At 38.5% G+C, this 14,013-nt stretch overlaps 1 protein-coding gene across 7 annotated transcripts in view; it reads right to left on the bottom strand.

Moving 5' to 3' along the window:
• Positions 1-1,846: 1,846 nt before the first annotated feature.
• The window catches only part of C2H1orf21 (chromosome 2 C1orf21 homolog), a 294,516-nt gene continuing 282,349 nt past the window's right edge, over positions 1,847-14,013 (bottom strand). For all 7 annotated transcript variants that reach the window (XM_056815641.1, XM_056815645.1, XM_056815644.1 and 4 more), the window contains one exon: positions 1,847-6,711. The gene's annotated coding sequence lies outside the window, so the exon portion shown is untranslated. The remainder of the gene's footprint in view (positions 6,712-14,013) is intronic.

The raw sequence follows: 14,013 nt of genomic DNA, 5'->3' as shown, positions 1-14,013 counted from the left end.
AGATTCTAAAAGGACCAACTGGTGTCATTTTTGGTCTGCCATCAGTGAATTAAAAAATGCTTACCGTACCTTCCACCTTAGAATCAATACTTTGTGTACTAAGAGGCCCAGTTAGTTGTCTGCCATCATGAGAATAGCATTGGTGGTAGAAGACTGAAAATAGGAAAATATTGCACTGGCTTTCTTTTTAGTCTTGAATCAAAGAAGATATATTTTACAAACTACAGATATTAGCTTTTTAACCAGCAAATTTTGAATTTGAAAATGATTAAACAAATGGCAAATGACCATTTACTTAGAGTGGCAATCACCTTAAGCTAGAATCAGTTCATTATGAACAAGTCCTGATAATATAACTTCACTTCCTTTTCTTTTAATTGCCTCACTAGACAGGTAATGCTGTAGATGCATATGCATATTTTAGGGAGGAAATTAATAGTACCTCCATGTTATCCTTACAGGTAAGATGGTGATACAGATGATATTGATAGAAGTTAGATGGATTCAAGAGTGGCCAAAAGGCTATGTTTAAAGAGCATTGATTAACGGAACAATTCCAATGTGGAGGAATGTCTTGAGTGAGCACTATCCCTGCCTGGTTTTGTTCAACAATGACATGAGCGGGGTAATTCCTTATTAAATTTGGGGATGACAAAAAATTGCAAGGGTAAATAAAATGTTGGATAATAGACAGCATCCAGCACATTGAAAAAATGGACTAAATCATATAATATGTAATATAACTTTTTGCACTTAGGTTAAGAAAATCAACTTCACATTAACACATTAGTGTAGATGTGGTTAAGGTGGCAATTCATGTGAAAAAGACTCCAAGGTTTTACATGAACTGAAGGCTCTGTATGAGTCAACGGTATGATATGGTTTCCAAAAAAAGCTCATATATTAAGTGCTTGAAGAATGTTTTTTGATTGATGGGCTCAGAAGCTACACTTAGAGTTACAATATAGTGTCCAGAACAAGGGAAGTGGTAAGTCTCCCTGTGTAAACTCTGAGCAAAAGAGTAGAATATAAGACCTACTCTTCTAGAGAACAGAAGGGATTCTGAACACGATGGCTGTTCTCAGATATCTGAAGGGAACCTGCAAAAGTAGCTAGCTAGAACTATTCTTTGTGGCTCTGGAGGACAGAACGAGGATGAATGGATCAGTTACAAGGGAAGGAAATTTCATCTCATAAAAGGAAAATTTTGCTAACAGCTTTAGCTTTCCAACAGCGGAATGGGTTGCCTCACTAGGTAATGGGTTCTACATCATTAGGAATATTTTGGCAGTGGAAGGATGACCACTTACTTGAGAATATTATAGGGGAAGTCTTGCTTGGCACCATAGGTTGGTTTATGAGACCTTTAAGATTTGATGATTGAGTCAAGGAAGACTCTGGATGGTGGATGCTACAGATAGGGGGAACTTTATAATAATGGAAAAGGACTGAATTAAAAATATTAAAAGTTTTTGGTGTAAGCTCCCTTTGATGGACACTAATATCTATACAGTGCTAGCACATCCCAAACAAAAGACGAGCTACTTCCCTTCCTTCCCTCAGTGGCATTCTGTTCAGAACGGATGCCCACTATGAGGTGAATCATTTGAAAAATGCAAGGTAACTGGGGAGTCCTTCAGTTTGTGCCTGACATGCACACGCACGTGCAGAATTCCATCCTGTACTGAAGCTTTTGATATGTTTCCAGGCACGTAATAAAATGGTGATTGCCAAAGTCAAAGAAGAGTGAACTGATTCCAGTTAGAAACATTTTATTCAAACCACTTTCTTCCCTTCTTGGAAGAACTCAAATCATTCACTGGCAAGAAGCAAATCATAGACTTCATTCATGAAATTCCAAAAGGTTTATTGCAGAGACGTTTGCAATGTGAAAGCCAACTGTTTCACACAAGTTTTAACACAGTAGCACTGGGGTCCAGTCATCTACTCACATGACATCAAGAAACCAGAACTGTCAATGTCAAATTACCTTTCAGTTCAGCCCTTAACCATATAGAAGCTCTTCCCAGACCAGGTCTCACTTTTCTATTGAGGTTTTAGACAGCTTAACGAAAAGCCTGATGTCTGAGAATATAAATAGATACTGTGAAAATGTCTTTTGATCCAAAAATATGGATGGCACATTTGTGTAAACTAGTAACTAATAACAGTGTTGACTAATTCTTTTATTTTTATTTTTTTACAGATACCAATTATTTTCCCTCTGTGGAAGAAAAATATCAAAAGACAGGCATTATTATGAGTTAGTGTTTTTCCTTTGACATTTCTTTTCTCTACAAAACAATTATATTTAAGCCCTTTTTTTCATAATGATGGAGTAGAGGAGGTATGTGGTTGGAATCTAAGTTGCAACCATTTCCAAATAAGCAAAAATTGTCCATTGTAGTTGTCTTTTTATAGTTACAGAATGAGTGGAAGGGACCTTAGAGGTCATCTGGTCCAATCCCCCTTAGAATGGGAGTGGAAACTGGGACACAGAGAGGTGACCGGTCCAAGTTCACCCAGGTGGTAAATGGCAGATATCCCAGGTCTGCTTGGCTGCCCATCTGGGGCTCCTCCCACTTTATAACATACACCACCTATTATTTACTTCTTGAACAATCTTTTAAGCACATTTTCTGCCATTCTTATCACGGGACTTCTATCAGTATGACAACTCATGTTATTTGTAAAACAAATAACAATCATGTAAGGTCATTGGCAAAATCACCCTCCTTTCCTATAGACATCATATTCCTATAGACAGCATGGAAGGCCTGACATTGAGGAAAATGGATTAATTGGGTGGGTGGGGCATTAGATCATCTCTGAAATGGGATGGTAGCAAAAATGCCTTCCTAAAGTAGGCTCCTTTGCTTGCCACTGCCTACTGCCCCGCCATATTGGTAGTCATTTCTGATATGGTAAGTTGCCCATCCTCCCAACACAGTTAAGACTTCTACCTCTTTTCATGACTTTGCAGGTGGAACTTGCAATTGCAATTGCTCCTTTGAATAAAGCTTTAGGTTTCTGGTACAGAGGAAAGAATGACTGATCTAGGTAGGGACCAGGAGGCCAATTTTTCATTTTGTCTTCAATGAAAGAATTGTTCAATGGAACAATGCCTTACACATCATGGAGGTGCTTAATAAGTTCTTAATGAATTGAACTGAATGAGGTCACTGGTTATTTAGAGACTACAAACCCAATCTCCTATCTTTAGCTATGCTGCATTATAGAAAAGCTATTTTCTTTTACAGGTTGATTGTTAAGTTTTTGTAGATCTCGTTTCTTTTCCTTGGACTTCAGAACCTCTCATATTTTGAAAAAAAAATCCCTAACAGTCTACACTTGTTCATAGTCTGGGTCTAAGTAAAATCACTGATGCAAAATTCTCTTTAGAGGTCTCCACCAGTCATAAGCACATATGGATTCTATTATGACCACAGTCCTGGATGATTCTGATTCCCTGCCAATGAAAAGAAGGCTACCTCTCTATGCTCCTGATCTTTTAGAACACCCCCACTCCAAGCACCAGGAGGCATGTATAAAACCACCTTAAATCTAGTTGACAGCTGCACCACGCCTATTGGCAGCCCAGGAGCTGTACTTTGAATGGTACTCTGCATAGCAAATATCCTATTGAGGTATCCCTGTAGATTAGTACTTGGGCTCATTTCCCACCCTTCTCTAACCTCCACCTAATGGGCCTCCTCCCTTCTTCCCTCCCTCCCTCTCTTCCCTTGGGGGAGGGCTGCTGTTTATCAGTCACCAGAGCTGCACCCTCCTATAAATCAGATTATTCTTTTCCTTGCATCAGAAACACTGTCTGCCTAATCGTAGGCTGCACAGGAGGAAGAGTCAAAATATTTTTGTTTTAGATCCCTTCAAAAGGCTTTGAAAAATTGAAGTACGACCACAAAGTCATTTGACAATTTTATGATTAGAACCAACAAATGGAAAACAGACAGTTTTGAGTGTTGTTCACACAATCAGGCATTTCGTGCCAACCAGCTCAACCACCCCATTTCCCAGATCTATTTCTAGATCTACCAAATGTGACTACAGATGAAATCACTTGTGCACGTCAGATTTGGGCTCAATGTTAAGTGTGGCAACAGAGAGTACCCCAAGTGGGAAGCTACTGGGTCCATGTAGGGGACCCCACTGCTTTCATTCAAATGCGCAAAGACTGGGCTCTTGAATAATAATACTCCTTAGAGATGTGCAATATATCAGAATGTTTTTAAAAATGCTTTACGAAAACAGAAGTGGGAATATCTTGTCTTTGGGGAAGAGGTGATGATTTTGTTAGGGAAGACATCGAGATTTCAAGTTTAGAAGTGACATGGAAGACTTGGCTTAAACCAACTCAATTATGGGTTCAGAGATTTAGATCTGGCAGAGATCCTGAAGGTCATCTAGTCCAATCCCCTCATTTTACACAGAAGGACACTGAGGCCCAGAGAGGTTGACTTCCCAAGGATAGTGTTGAGATTGAAACCCAGATTTTTTTTTCCTTTTTCAGATTAATATCAATGAAGGAGCCATGGAAAATGCCACTGTCATATCAAATCCCTAGAATCCAAAGCAAGAGATTTCTGGAGGGATGGAATTAGGTATGTAGACTGTAATTAACCTCCAGTTCACTTGAGGAAAATTATTTAAATCCCTTGACCAAAATCATTGGTGAAGATATGGAGGATGAAGGGGGTGAAATAATGCCCAAAGCCTTGGAGACTTGAACTGACATTTTCCTGTTTGGATAAGAATAAAAAGTTATAATTTGGCTTTCTCCCTATTTACATAACAGTCACAACTGCTCCCCAAAATATCTGCTGTGCTGGCTTGGAAGAATTAAGGGCTTTTTTTTTTGTTGTTGCTGTTGATAATGTTTAAGTCCATTTTCTTGATTCATTTGACTAAAGTTCCTCTATCCTCCATTTCCCCTCATCCCATACCAAGGAAAAGAAATGCAATTGGCATATGAATGAATGAATGGCTGTCATCAATTATGTATGGTCTACCTTAAAGTCCTATCTTATCTTTCCCCAAGAACACATTTAGAGCTCTGTTCTCTTCCCTGACAGGAAATCTTTTTTATTCTCTTGAACATCTGTACCACTAATATCACAGGGTGGCAGTGTTAATGGATCCATAAGTGCCCCCTTCAAGTTCACAATCCAAGACCAGGGAAGATGGAATAATCTATGTGATTGAACTTACGTCACGTGGACTATGTGGACAAAGCCCCAAAACTTCATTGCCAGCATAGCATGGCATTCACTATGGTAGCCTTTCTCCTTGAAAGTAATAAAGAGAGCCCTCATCAAAGCTATCAAACTCATTTAAAAAAATACAAAAGATTTTTTCCCCTTATGGTTATTATTTACTCATGACAATATTTGTTAAAAATATTACCTCTGTCTTTGAGAAGAGATCATCCTCTCTGTATAATATGGAAAAATAAACTCTACAGAACACACAATCAACATTCCCCATCGCTGCCCAGGTGCTTCTGGCTGTTGACATCTCCAACAGCCAACGATCAGTATAACTTGAGTATTTTTTTCCAGAAGGTCAAAACCTTGTAGATATGCTACCTAGTCCTTGAAGAGAGAAAAATAAGGAGGAGAAAGGTTCTTGTACCTGTTGTAAAGGGAGAAATAAGGAAGTGGGATGCTTTGTTTAGTGGCAAAAAAATAAAGTTAGTGTGATGGTTTGGTGCTCTGCTAAAAAGAAGGGGGATATATGCCTCCTCTCATTTTCCCTGGGAATACCTGGGAAAGGATAAATGGGAAGGGCAGTGAGGCAGTTTAGCCTAACATCAGTATTATAACAAAAGTGCTTAACTTGTCTATCCGCGAGATATTTGTAAAAAACAAAAAAACAAAACCAAAAACTGGGCTAGATGAATGGTAGAAGACAAGGATACATAAAAACAGTAAAATATTTATTTCCTTAGAAAAAAAAAAGGGATTCGAAATGATTGTGATCACACTTCCATTTGCGTCTGAGCAAAGCCAAAACTGCAAGCTTAGTCCTTGATTAGATACCTAGTAAGTGAGGCAAACTGCTGCTCCCGCATCACTTCCAGTATTCATGGGACAACATGCTTTTAATAGATAGTAGCTTCTCTATTTCTTCTTAGCGGAGAAACAAGGCTTGCCATAGCAACCATCCCCATCTCCCAAGCTCAAAATCGCCAGTAAGAAGCAATATTCTGGTCCATCTCTGGACTGACAAACAGCTTAAAGAGGGGAGGGGAGGGGAAAAGGTGTTGGAACGTTCTAGAAATGGAAGTTTGGTATCTGAGTTCATCACTATTTCATCTGATAAAAAATCAGCTGGGCAGCATTTGTAAGAACAACTGTGTCTGTAAGGTGGAATTTTAAGAATTTTGCTGCATACCTGGACACAAGAGGAGTGAAAATTTGCAACAAGTTTTAACTAGCAGCAACAAAGTTCTAGAACAGTTCTTAGCAATATTCCTTTGCAAGTTCATTAAGAAACATTGTAAGTGAATGGGGCATACAATATGGAGACGATCTTCTTTTATTATGTAGTGCTGTTTTTGTGTGTGTGTGTTGTAGACGACCTTCCCAAAGATCTCAAATGGGTTGTAATCTATTTACACAGTAGTAATTCCTGTTTTGACTAGTAGAATTGGCACTATGTGATATCTTCTTCTTCTGAACAGTAATCACGACCCTTTGGAGAAAAGACAAAAAAGGGACAATACATAAATAAGAGATTCAATGCAGAGATAGAAAAAAAAATCAATCAACAAGCATAAGTGCTCACTATATGCCAGGTATTGTGTTTGGTGTTAGGAAACAGAAATAGTCATTCCCATCAATCAATGAGTATTTGTTAAGTACTTACCATCTCCCAGGCACTGTGTTTGGGATGGGGGTTTGGGATGGGGGCTTACGAGTCCCAAGAGTGAAACAATATCTATTCTCTAGTGACTTACTTTCTGTAAACCTTCATATGCCATAGGTTTACTAAGTATCTAACTAGGCACAGAGTAGGGTTCAACATATACTCACTGATGGATCGATTCAATGATTCTAGGTGACTCAAGAGACAGGGGTCAGCCTAAATAATTGCTGGGTGATTTGCAGATGAATGTTTATAATTTCTGATACCTTAAGTTTCTTCAAGAAACTCCAAAAGGGACCAGATGTTTAAGAAAGCTCCCTATCATCAGAAAGAACATTACTGAATGAAAGTTGCTACTGAAAAGAAGGATGTTGGTACTTCCCAACTCTCATAACTGTGCTGAACTTCAGTTTGATACAGGTTTGCTCAGAGGAAGCCCTGCTTCTAGTGAATCCTACATTTCATCCAAAGGATGGGATGGACCAGGGAAGAGAGAGGCTGCTAAGAGAACCCTGGACACTGCAGTAACTTTAGAGATTTATCTTCTTCGACACCGTATCTTAGAAAGGAGGCCTATCAGTAAATAAGTTGCTTGCTCGAAGTAACTGCAAACAAACTGGAAGCAACTGGAAATAAGTGATCGAGCTAAAATTCAAATCCAAGTTCTTGGGTTCCAAACCTACATGACTGAATTGTGCAGATGAGTGATATTTCTTCATGCAACAAAAATTGCTTTAAAAAATTAAACATTTTGGAAGAATAATTCTAAAGCATATTGTATGGCTCCCTGAATTAAGTACCAGAGAACACAGAATCTTTTCTAAGTAACCCTTATGAACATTAATTAGTGTAGAGGGACTAATGAAGTGAATGCATTTTAAAATGAAATGCCAACAGATTGGTGTACTTTCTGAGTTCACGAGGTTTTTAAAATTTTCAAAATCATTATTTGGTTTTCTCCCCTGACCTCACCTATATTTCTTGCCTCTATCAATGTGTTTGTCTCTGTCCTTGTTTCTCTTACTTTTTGTAATTTTTTTTTACACCCTTACCTTCCGTCTGGCTCTAAGGCAGAAGAGTGGTGAGGGCTAGGCAATGGGGGTCAAGTGACTTGCTCAGGGTCACACAGCTGGGAAGGGTCTGAGGTCAGATTTGAACCTAGGACTTCCCTGGCTCTCAATCCACTGAGCTATCCAGTGCCCCCCCCCTTTTATAATTGACTGGTTAGGATGATAATCTGTTAGGGAGGGAGCCCAGAGAACCAACAAACATAGATTAAGTGTCCATCTTGTACAATGCAAGGGGGCTACAAAACCCAGAATAAACCTAGGCAGCTTAAATTCTGTTGAGTAGGATAAAATTTTGATCAAATAATCAATAAACATTCATTAATGTCCTACTCTGTGTTGGGAGTGGAGGAGACACAAGAAAAGGGAAATAGTTCCTGCTTTCAAGAAGCCCAGATGGAGGAGATGTACGCACACAGTGGCCAGGAGGTTCTTAACCTTTCTTGTGTGTGCACCCCTTTGGCAACCTGGTAAAACCTACAGACTTCTCAGAAAAATGTTTTTAAATGACTAAAATAAAATATACAAGATTACAAAGGAAAACAAAGGTTGGTAAAAATAAAAGGGACAGTGTTCCCCATGCACATTCACAGAATCCTTCAAATTTATTCATGGAATAGGGCTAGGGAGTATCTAGAGCTGCTGGGTGAGCCTGTGATATTTATTATTTAATTAACTCATCTAATGAGTAACATTTATAGAGTACTTTGCAAAATTTAAGAGGTAGGCAAATGCTAGCTATTATTATTATTAATTAATTTTTTTAAACCTTTACCTTCTGTCTTAGAATCAATACTGTGTATTAGTTCCAAAGCAGAAGAGATGAAAGGGCTAGGCAAGGGCAGTTAAGTGACTTGCCCAGGGTCACACAGCTAGGACGTGTCCGAGCCCAGATTTGAATCTAGGATCTCTAGACCTGGCTCTCAATCCACTGAACTACTCAGCTGCCCCCAACTGTTATTATTAGTAGGAGTATTAATATAGGGAATTGATAGTCCCATTTCTCATTGTAGGTCAGCACTTTCTTTTGAGTGACTTGCTCAGTCACATGGAGAGTACTTGTCAGACACAAGTCTAGACCTCAAGTCTTCGTGGCTTCTAGGCTGTCTCTCTAAGTATCATACTAGGCTATCTCTCTTTATGGAGGGGCTCTTAACCTGGGATCCAATGATCGATTTCAAGGGAGTCTGTGAACTTGAATGGGAAAAAAAAATGCCTATTGCAACAAGATGCCTACTATGATCTTATAATTATGATTCTGAATGGGGACATAGGCTTTGCCAGACTGCCAAAGAGGTCTCTGACATAAAAAAGTTAAGAAGCCCAGTTTTAGAGTGACATACAAAATGAGTACAGAATAATTTGGAGGAGGGAAGGAAGGTGCTAGCATCTGGGGGGGGGGCGGATAAAGAAAAGTTTCAGATCAAAGGATGCATTTGAACTAAGCCCGGTGGAAGCTAGGCATCCTAAGCAGCAGGAATGTGGAGGCATTTGGGGAATGGCCAGTACAAAGGTAAGGAGATGAGAGAGGACAGTATTATATATGTGGAAAGTAAGAAGGCCAGTTTGATTGGACATAAAAGTATGGGAAGAGGAGTGATGAGAAATGAACTGGGAACGGTAAGGTTGGGGCTCCATTTTAAAAACCTTAAATGACAAAGAGAGGAGTTAATTTTTCATCTTAGAGGTGCAATGAAACCATTGGAGTTTGTTGAGTAGGAGAATGACATGCAAGACTATTATAACAATGAGGGAGAATGGAGAAAACATGGTAGAGGAGGCATTTGATTGAAATCTTGAAAGAAGACAACAATCCTGAGAAGCAGAGATGAGGCTGAGAAGCAGAGAGGTGAGATATTTTAGGCATTGGAAATCAGCTTCTACAAATGCATGGAGGTGGGAGATAGAATGCCAGTCTTGTCGTTAACTTTGGCTAGGATACAATGTGTATGAAGGGGAATGTTATTTTAAAAGGCTGGCAAAATCCTAGAATGTATCATTAACGAATGGTTAGGGAACACTGTATTCATCACAAGGAGCCAGCATGGCTTCATTAAGAGAAGGTCATGCCAGATAATGCCATTTCCCTTTTCTAACAGGGTCCTTAGACTGGTTGATAGATCAACAGAATGCTGTAGAGGTAGTTTGCCTCAAATTACCAATATGTGTGACGAAGTCTCTCATACTATTCTCATGGAAAAGAGGGAGAGATGTGGGCTTCAAATAAATAAGTTCAGGACAGGGATTTTGCCTTTGCCCTGGTGCTTTTTATTATTTTTATCAATGACTTGGGTAGAGAGGGCATGCTCATCAATTTGCTGATGACACAAAGCTGGAAGGGAAGGTTAATACAATAGAGGGCAAAGTTAGGATCCAAAACTATCTTGACAAGCTAGAGCTCTGGGAAAAACTTCATAAGATACGATTTAATAAGGGTAAATGTAAAGTTGGGTTCAAGCAATCAACTTCACAAACACAGGGCTAGTTTATCTGAAAAAAAAATCTGGAAGTCATGAGTTCATTAGGAATCAATAATGTGCCATGGCAATAGAGGGCTTCATAAATAAAGGCAGAATGTCTAATGTACGGGGGACTGGAGTCCTGCTATATTCTGTCTAGATCAGACCATATCTGAAGTATTACATTCTGTGTCATGCCATGTTTTTAGGAATTGCATCAATTAGCTGGAGAGCATCCAACAAAGAGTAACCAAGATGGCAAAAGTTATTAGGATCATGCAAAGAGAGAATCTAGTAACAATCAGAGGCATCTAAAAGTGGAATGGGTTGTCTCAAGAGGCTGTAGAGATTGGAATCTCCTTTAGAGGAGTCTTAAAGTGAAGGTTGTCTGACTACTTTTCAGGAACAATGTAGAAGGGATTTTTATTCAGACCAAGCCGAATGGGACTGCTTTTTTCCATCAGGGCTCATCATGGAGCTAGAATCAGGGGTCCAATCTGGTCTCTGGACCATAATTACTGCGTGAATTTGGACAAGTCATTTCCCCCACTCTAGGGCTCAGTTCCCTCATCTGTGAAATGAAGGGCCATAATAAAGTCTTTTGTGCTCTAAATTTATGATCCTATCTGTGATTCTGAAAATAGAATGATAGAGAAGCAGGAAGAGAAAGTACAGGTGGGGTCATCTGGGAAGAGTTTCATTGATGAGATGAACTTTGAAAGTTCTATATGAAAGAGAGTGCTTGGTTTGCCAGAAAGAAGGAAAGAAGGTGTCCTAAGTGAGTGAATATTTGACCTATTTTCTATTTCAGCATCCAGGCATCATTGGTAAAAGTGATGCCCTTCTAAATAACTTTCACAAAACTTTTGTTGTTGTTCAGTCATTTTTTTAGTCATATTCAACTCTTTGTGACCCTATTTGGGTTTTTCTTGGCAAAGATATTGGAGTGGTTTGCCATTTCCTTCTCCAGCTCATTTTACAGATGAGGAAACTGAGGCAAACAAGATGACACACAGAAGCCAGATATGAACTTGAGTCTTCCTGACTCCAGGGCTGGCACTCTATCCACTATGCCACCTAGCTGCCCTCACAAGCCTTTAGTTAGAGACTATCACTGAACAAATGTATTATTTTCTCCCTGCTAACTCAATGAGTTCATGGCTCAGTACATATTTAAAGATAATCCCCTGATTATGATAAAAGTCATCTCACTCGAAATCCCATTAAAACTCTCAAAGCTAAGTCTCAGCAAAACCAGTATGATGCTTTAGAAGAGACTGTTTAGGAAGCAGTGTGCATTTTTAACATAAATAGACCAGAGAAATGTGGACCAGAGAAAGGAGTAACTCTTAACAAATGAATCCTAGTTGCTGATAGAAAAGCTAGATAGTTGGATGAATTACAGGTATAATTATCAATTACATCTAATAAATATTTCATCTTCTGAAAATCTGGACTCTCTTATAAACTGAGAAGACTATAATTTTTGATTTTTCTGATTACAGTGGTTTCTAAGAAATCTTTATTAGTATTTTGATCTAGAATTGTCATCTCTAGGTATGCACATTCCTTCTGCCAATGAAAACTGGCTATTTTCTCTGCAATTTATGATACCTGGAGTTTAAGTGACTTATTCATATTACTCAAGATAGTTTCAGAGGCAGTATTTGGACCTAGATCTTCCTGGCTCCAAAAGCCAGTCCTGAATCCATTAGACCATGTTATTTCTTAAGAAAGAGTCAGCTTGATTAAATAACAATGAAAATCGCAGTATTATTATTCTTAATAATGCCAATAATAGAGTGCTGGGCTTAGAATCAGAACATTTTAGGTTCAAATCCCACCTCTGATCCTTACTAGCTAAGTGACCTCAAGCAGCCACCTAGGATTTATCTGCTGAGTCAGGGATAGTATCAATGAATCTAATTTGCCCCCATACCAGAAGCGTTCCCCATTGATTAAGTCCCAGTATTCCCATACTATAATAATAATAATTGCCATCATTCTGTGCAACTGAAGACCAGTTTTAGGGGATGTTGGGGTTGTGACAATAGAGACCTTGAAAGAAAATGATGAATTGGAATAGCAGGGTCAGGGATGGTTCTTTCATTTTCCTGAGCAGTATGACAAACATATGGAACACCAACAAGGTTTTTGGAAGGAGTGATCCAGTCGCCTGGAGGGAGGACAAGCAGGCTCCTTTGACAGCCTCTGGCACAAAATGTAACCCTGGCCTTGCTGAACAGCACAGTGTTCATTCATACTGGCTTTCTGCGGCATGACAGTGAGTTTGTGTCTGCAATGGTGGCTTCATCCCTCATTTAAATGAACAAAAAACAAAACAGTAATTAAAAAAAGAGAACCTTAAACCCACCAGCTGTCAGAAGGCAGAAGGAAGGAGAAAAGCTAGTTTTCTGAAGATGGCCAGCAATTTCCTTAGCTTATTTCCCTAGCAATTCCTCTCTCCTCCCTACCCCCTTTAATGGAGAACAAAAAATAGAACTCTTTGTAAAAAATGTTTTAGGCATTCAGAAGAACTGACCATGGGGCACAATCACCTCCTTGTGCAAAGCACACACTGGTTAACTTCACCAAATTCAAAGGCGACTTTCTGCAAGGAAAGTCTTCACAAAGCACCAGCAAGCTCAAAGAATGGAATTTCCTATTAAGTTGGACAAGGAAGGGTTGTATGAAGGAGCTGATAGTGCATTGGTCGTGATGCAGGGGAAGGAGATTTTTACATCTGGACCTGAGACGCCAGCTCTACTACTTATAAGAGCTTGGGGAAGATGGGCAAATCCTTTCACTTTCTTGAGCTTTTGCTCTCTCATCAGCTTGATGGTCTCCGTGAACATGCTTAATAATAATGATATATTATTATTATGTGATATAATAATAGTATGTATGTAATAGATTTATTTATATAGAAATGTTACATATTTAAATATAATTATTATAGAAGATAATTATGTATTTTTAAAATATATTTTGTTTAATTTTAACATATTTTATATATATTTATTAAACATAAATAATATAGAGTATAGAAAATATGTAGATTATATGTAATACTTAATTTAATATTTTATTAAAATAATAAAAACAATTTAATAATTAGTAATCATTAATGATGAATGAATATGCTTACATTTCCTTCCTCATATGGTTACTGCAAAGATCTATATTAATGTTAAGTAATTATGTCAACAGAACTGGTTTCCTTTATAATCTCATGTATTTTATTTTGTGCATTAAATACATTATTCTTCCTTAGACTGCTTGATGTTTCTACAGCACAAAAATGGTTAAGAATTAGTGATTTAGGGGCAGCTGGGTGGTCTCGTGGATAAAGAGTCAGGCCTGAAGATGGGAGGTCCTGGTCTCATATACTTCCTAACTGTGTGACTGGGCAAACCACTGAAGCCCAATTGCCTAGCTCTTACTCCTCTTCTGTCTTAGGACTGATTCTAAGACAGAAGAAGTTAAGGGGCAATAAATGAATGAATGAATGAATGAATGAATGAATGAATGAATGAATGAAGTCCTGATCTAGTCAAACCTTCTTTTATAGACAATTAAAGTAAAACTTAGGGAAGGAAAAT

The sequence above is a fragment of the Monodelphis domestica genome, chromosome 2, assembly GCF_027887165.1.
Source record: "Monodelphis domestica isolate mMonDom1 chromosome 2, mMonDom1.pri, whole genome shotgun sequence".
Classification (NCBI taxonomy): Eukaryota; Metazoa; Chordata; class Mammalia; order Didelphimorphia; family Didelphidae; genus Monodelphis; species Monodelphis domestica.
This window is presented reverse-complemented; position numbering and strand designations above follow the sequence as displayed.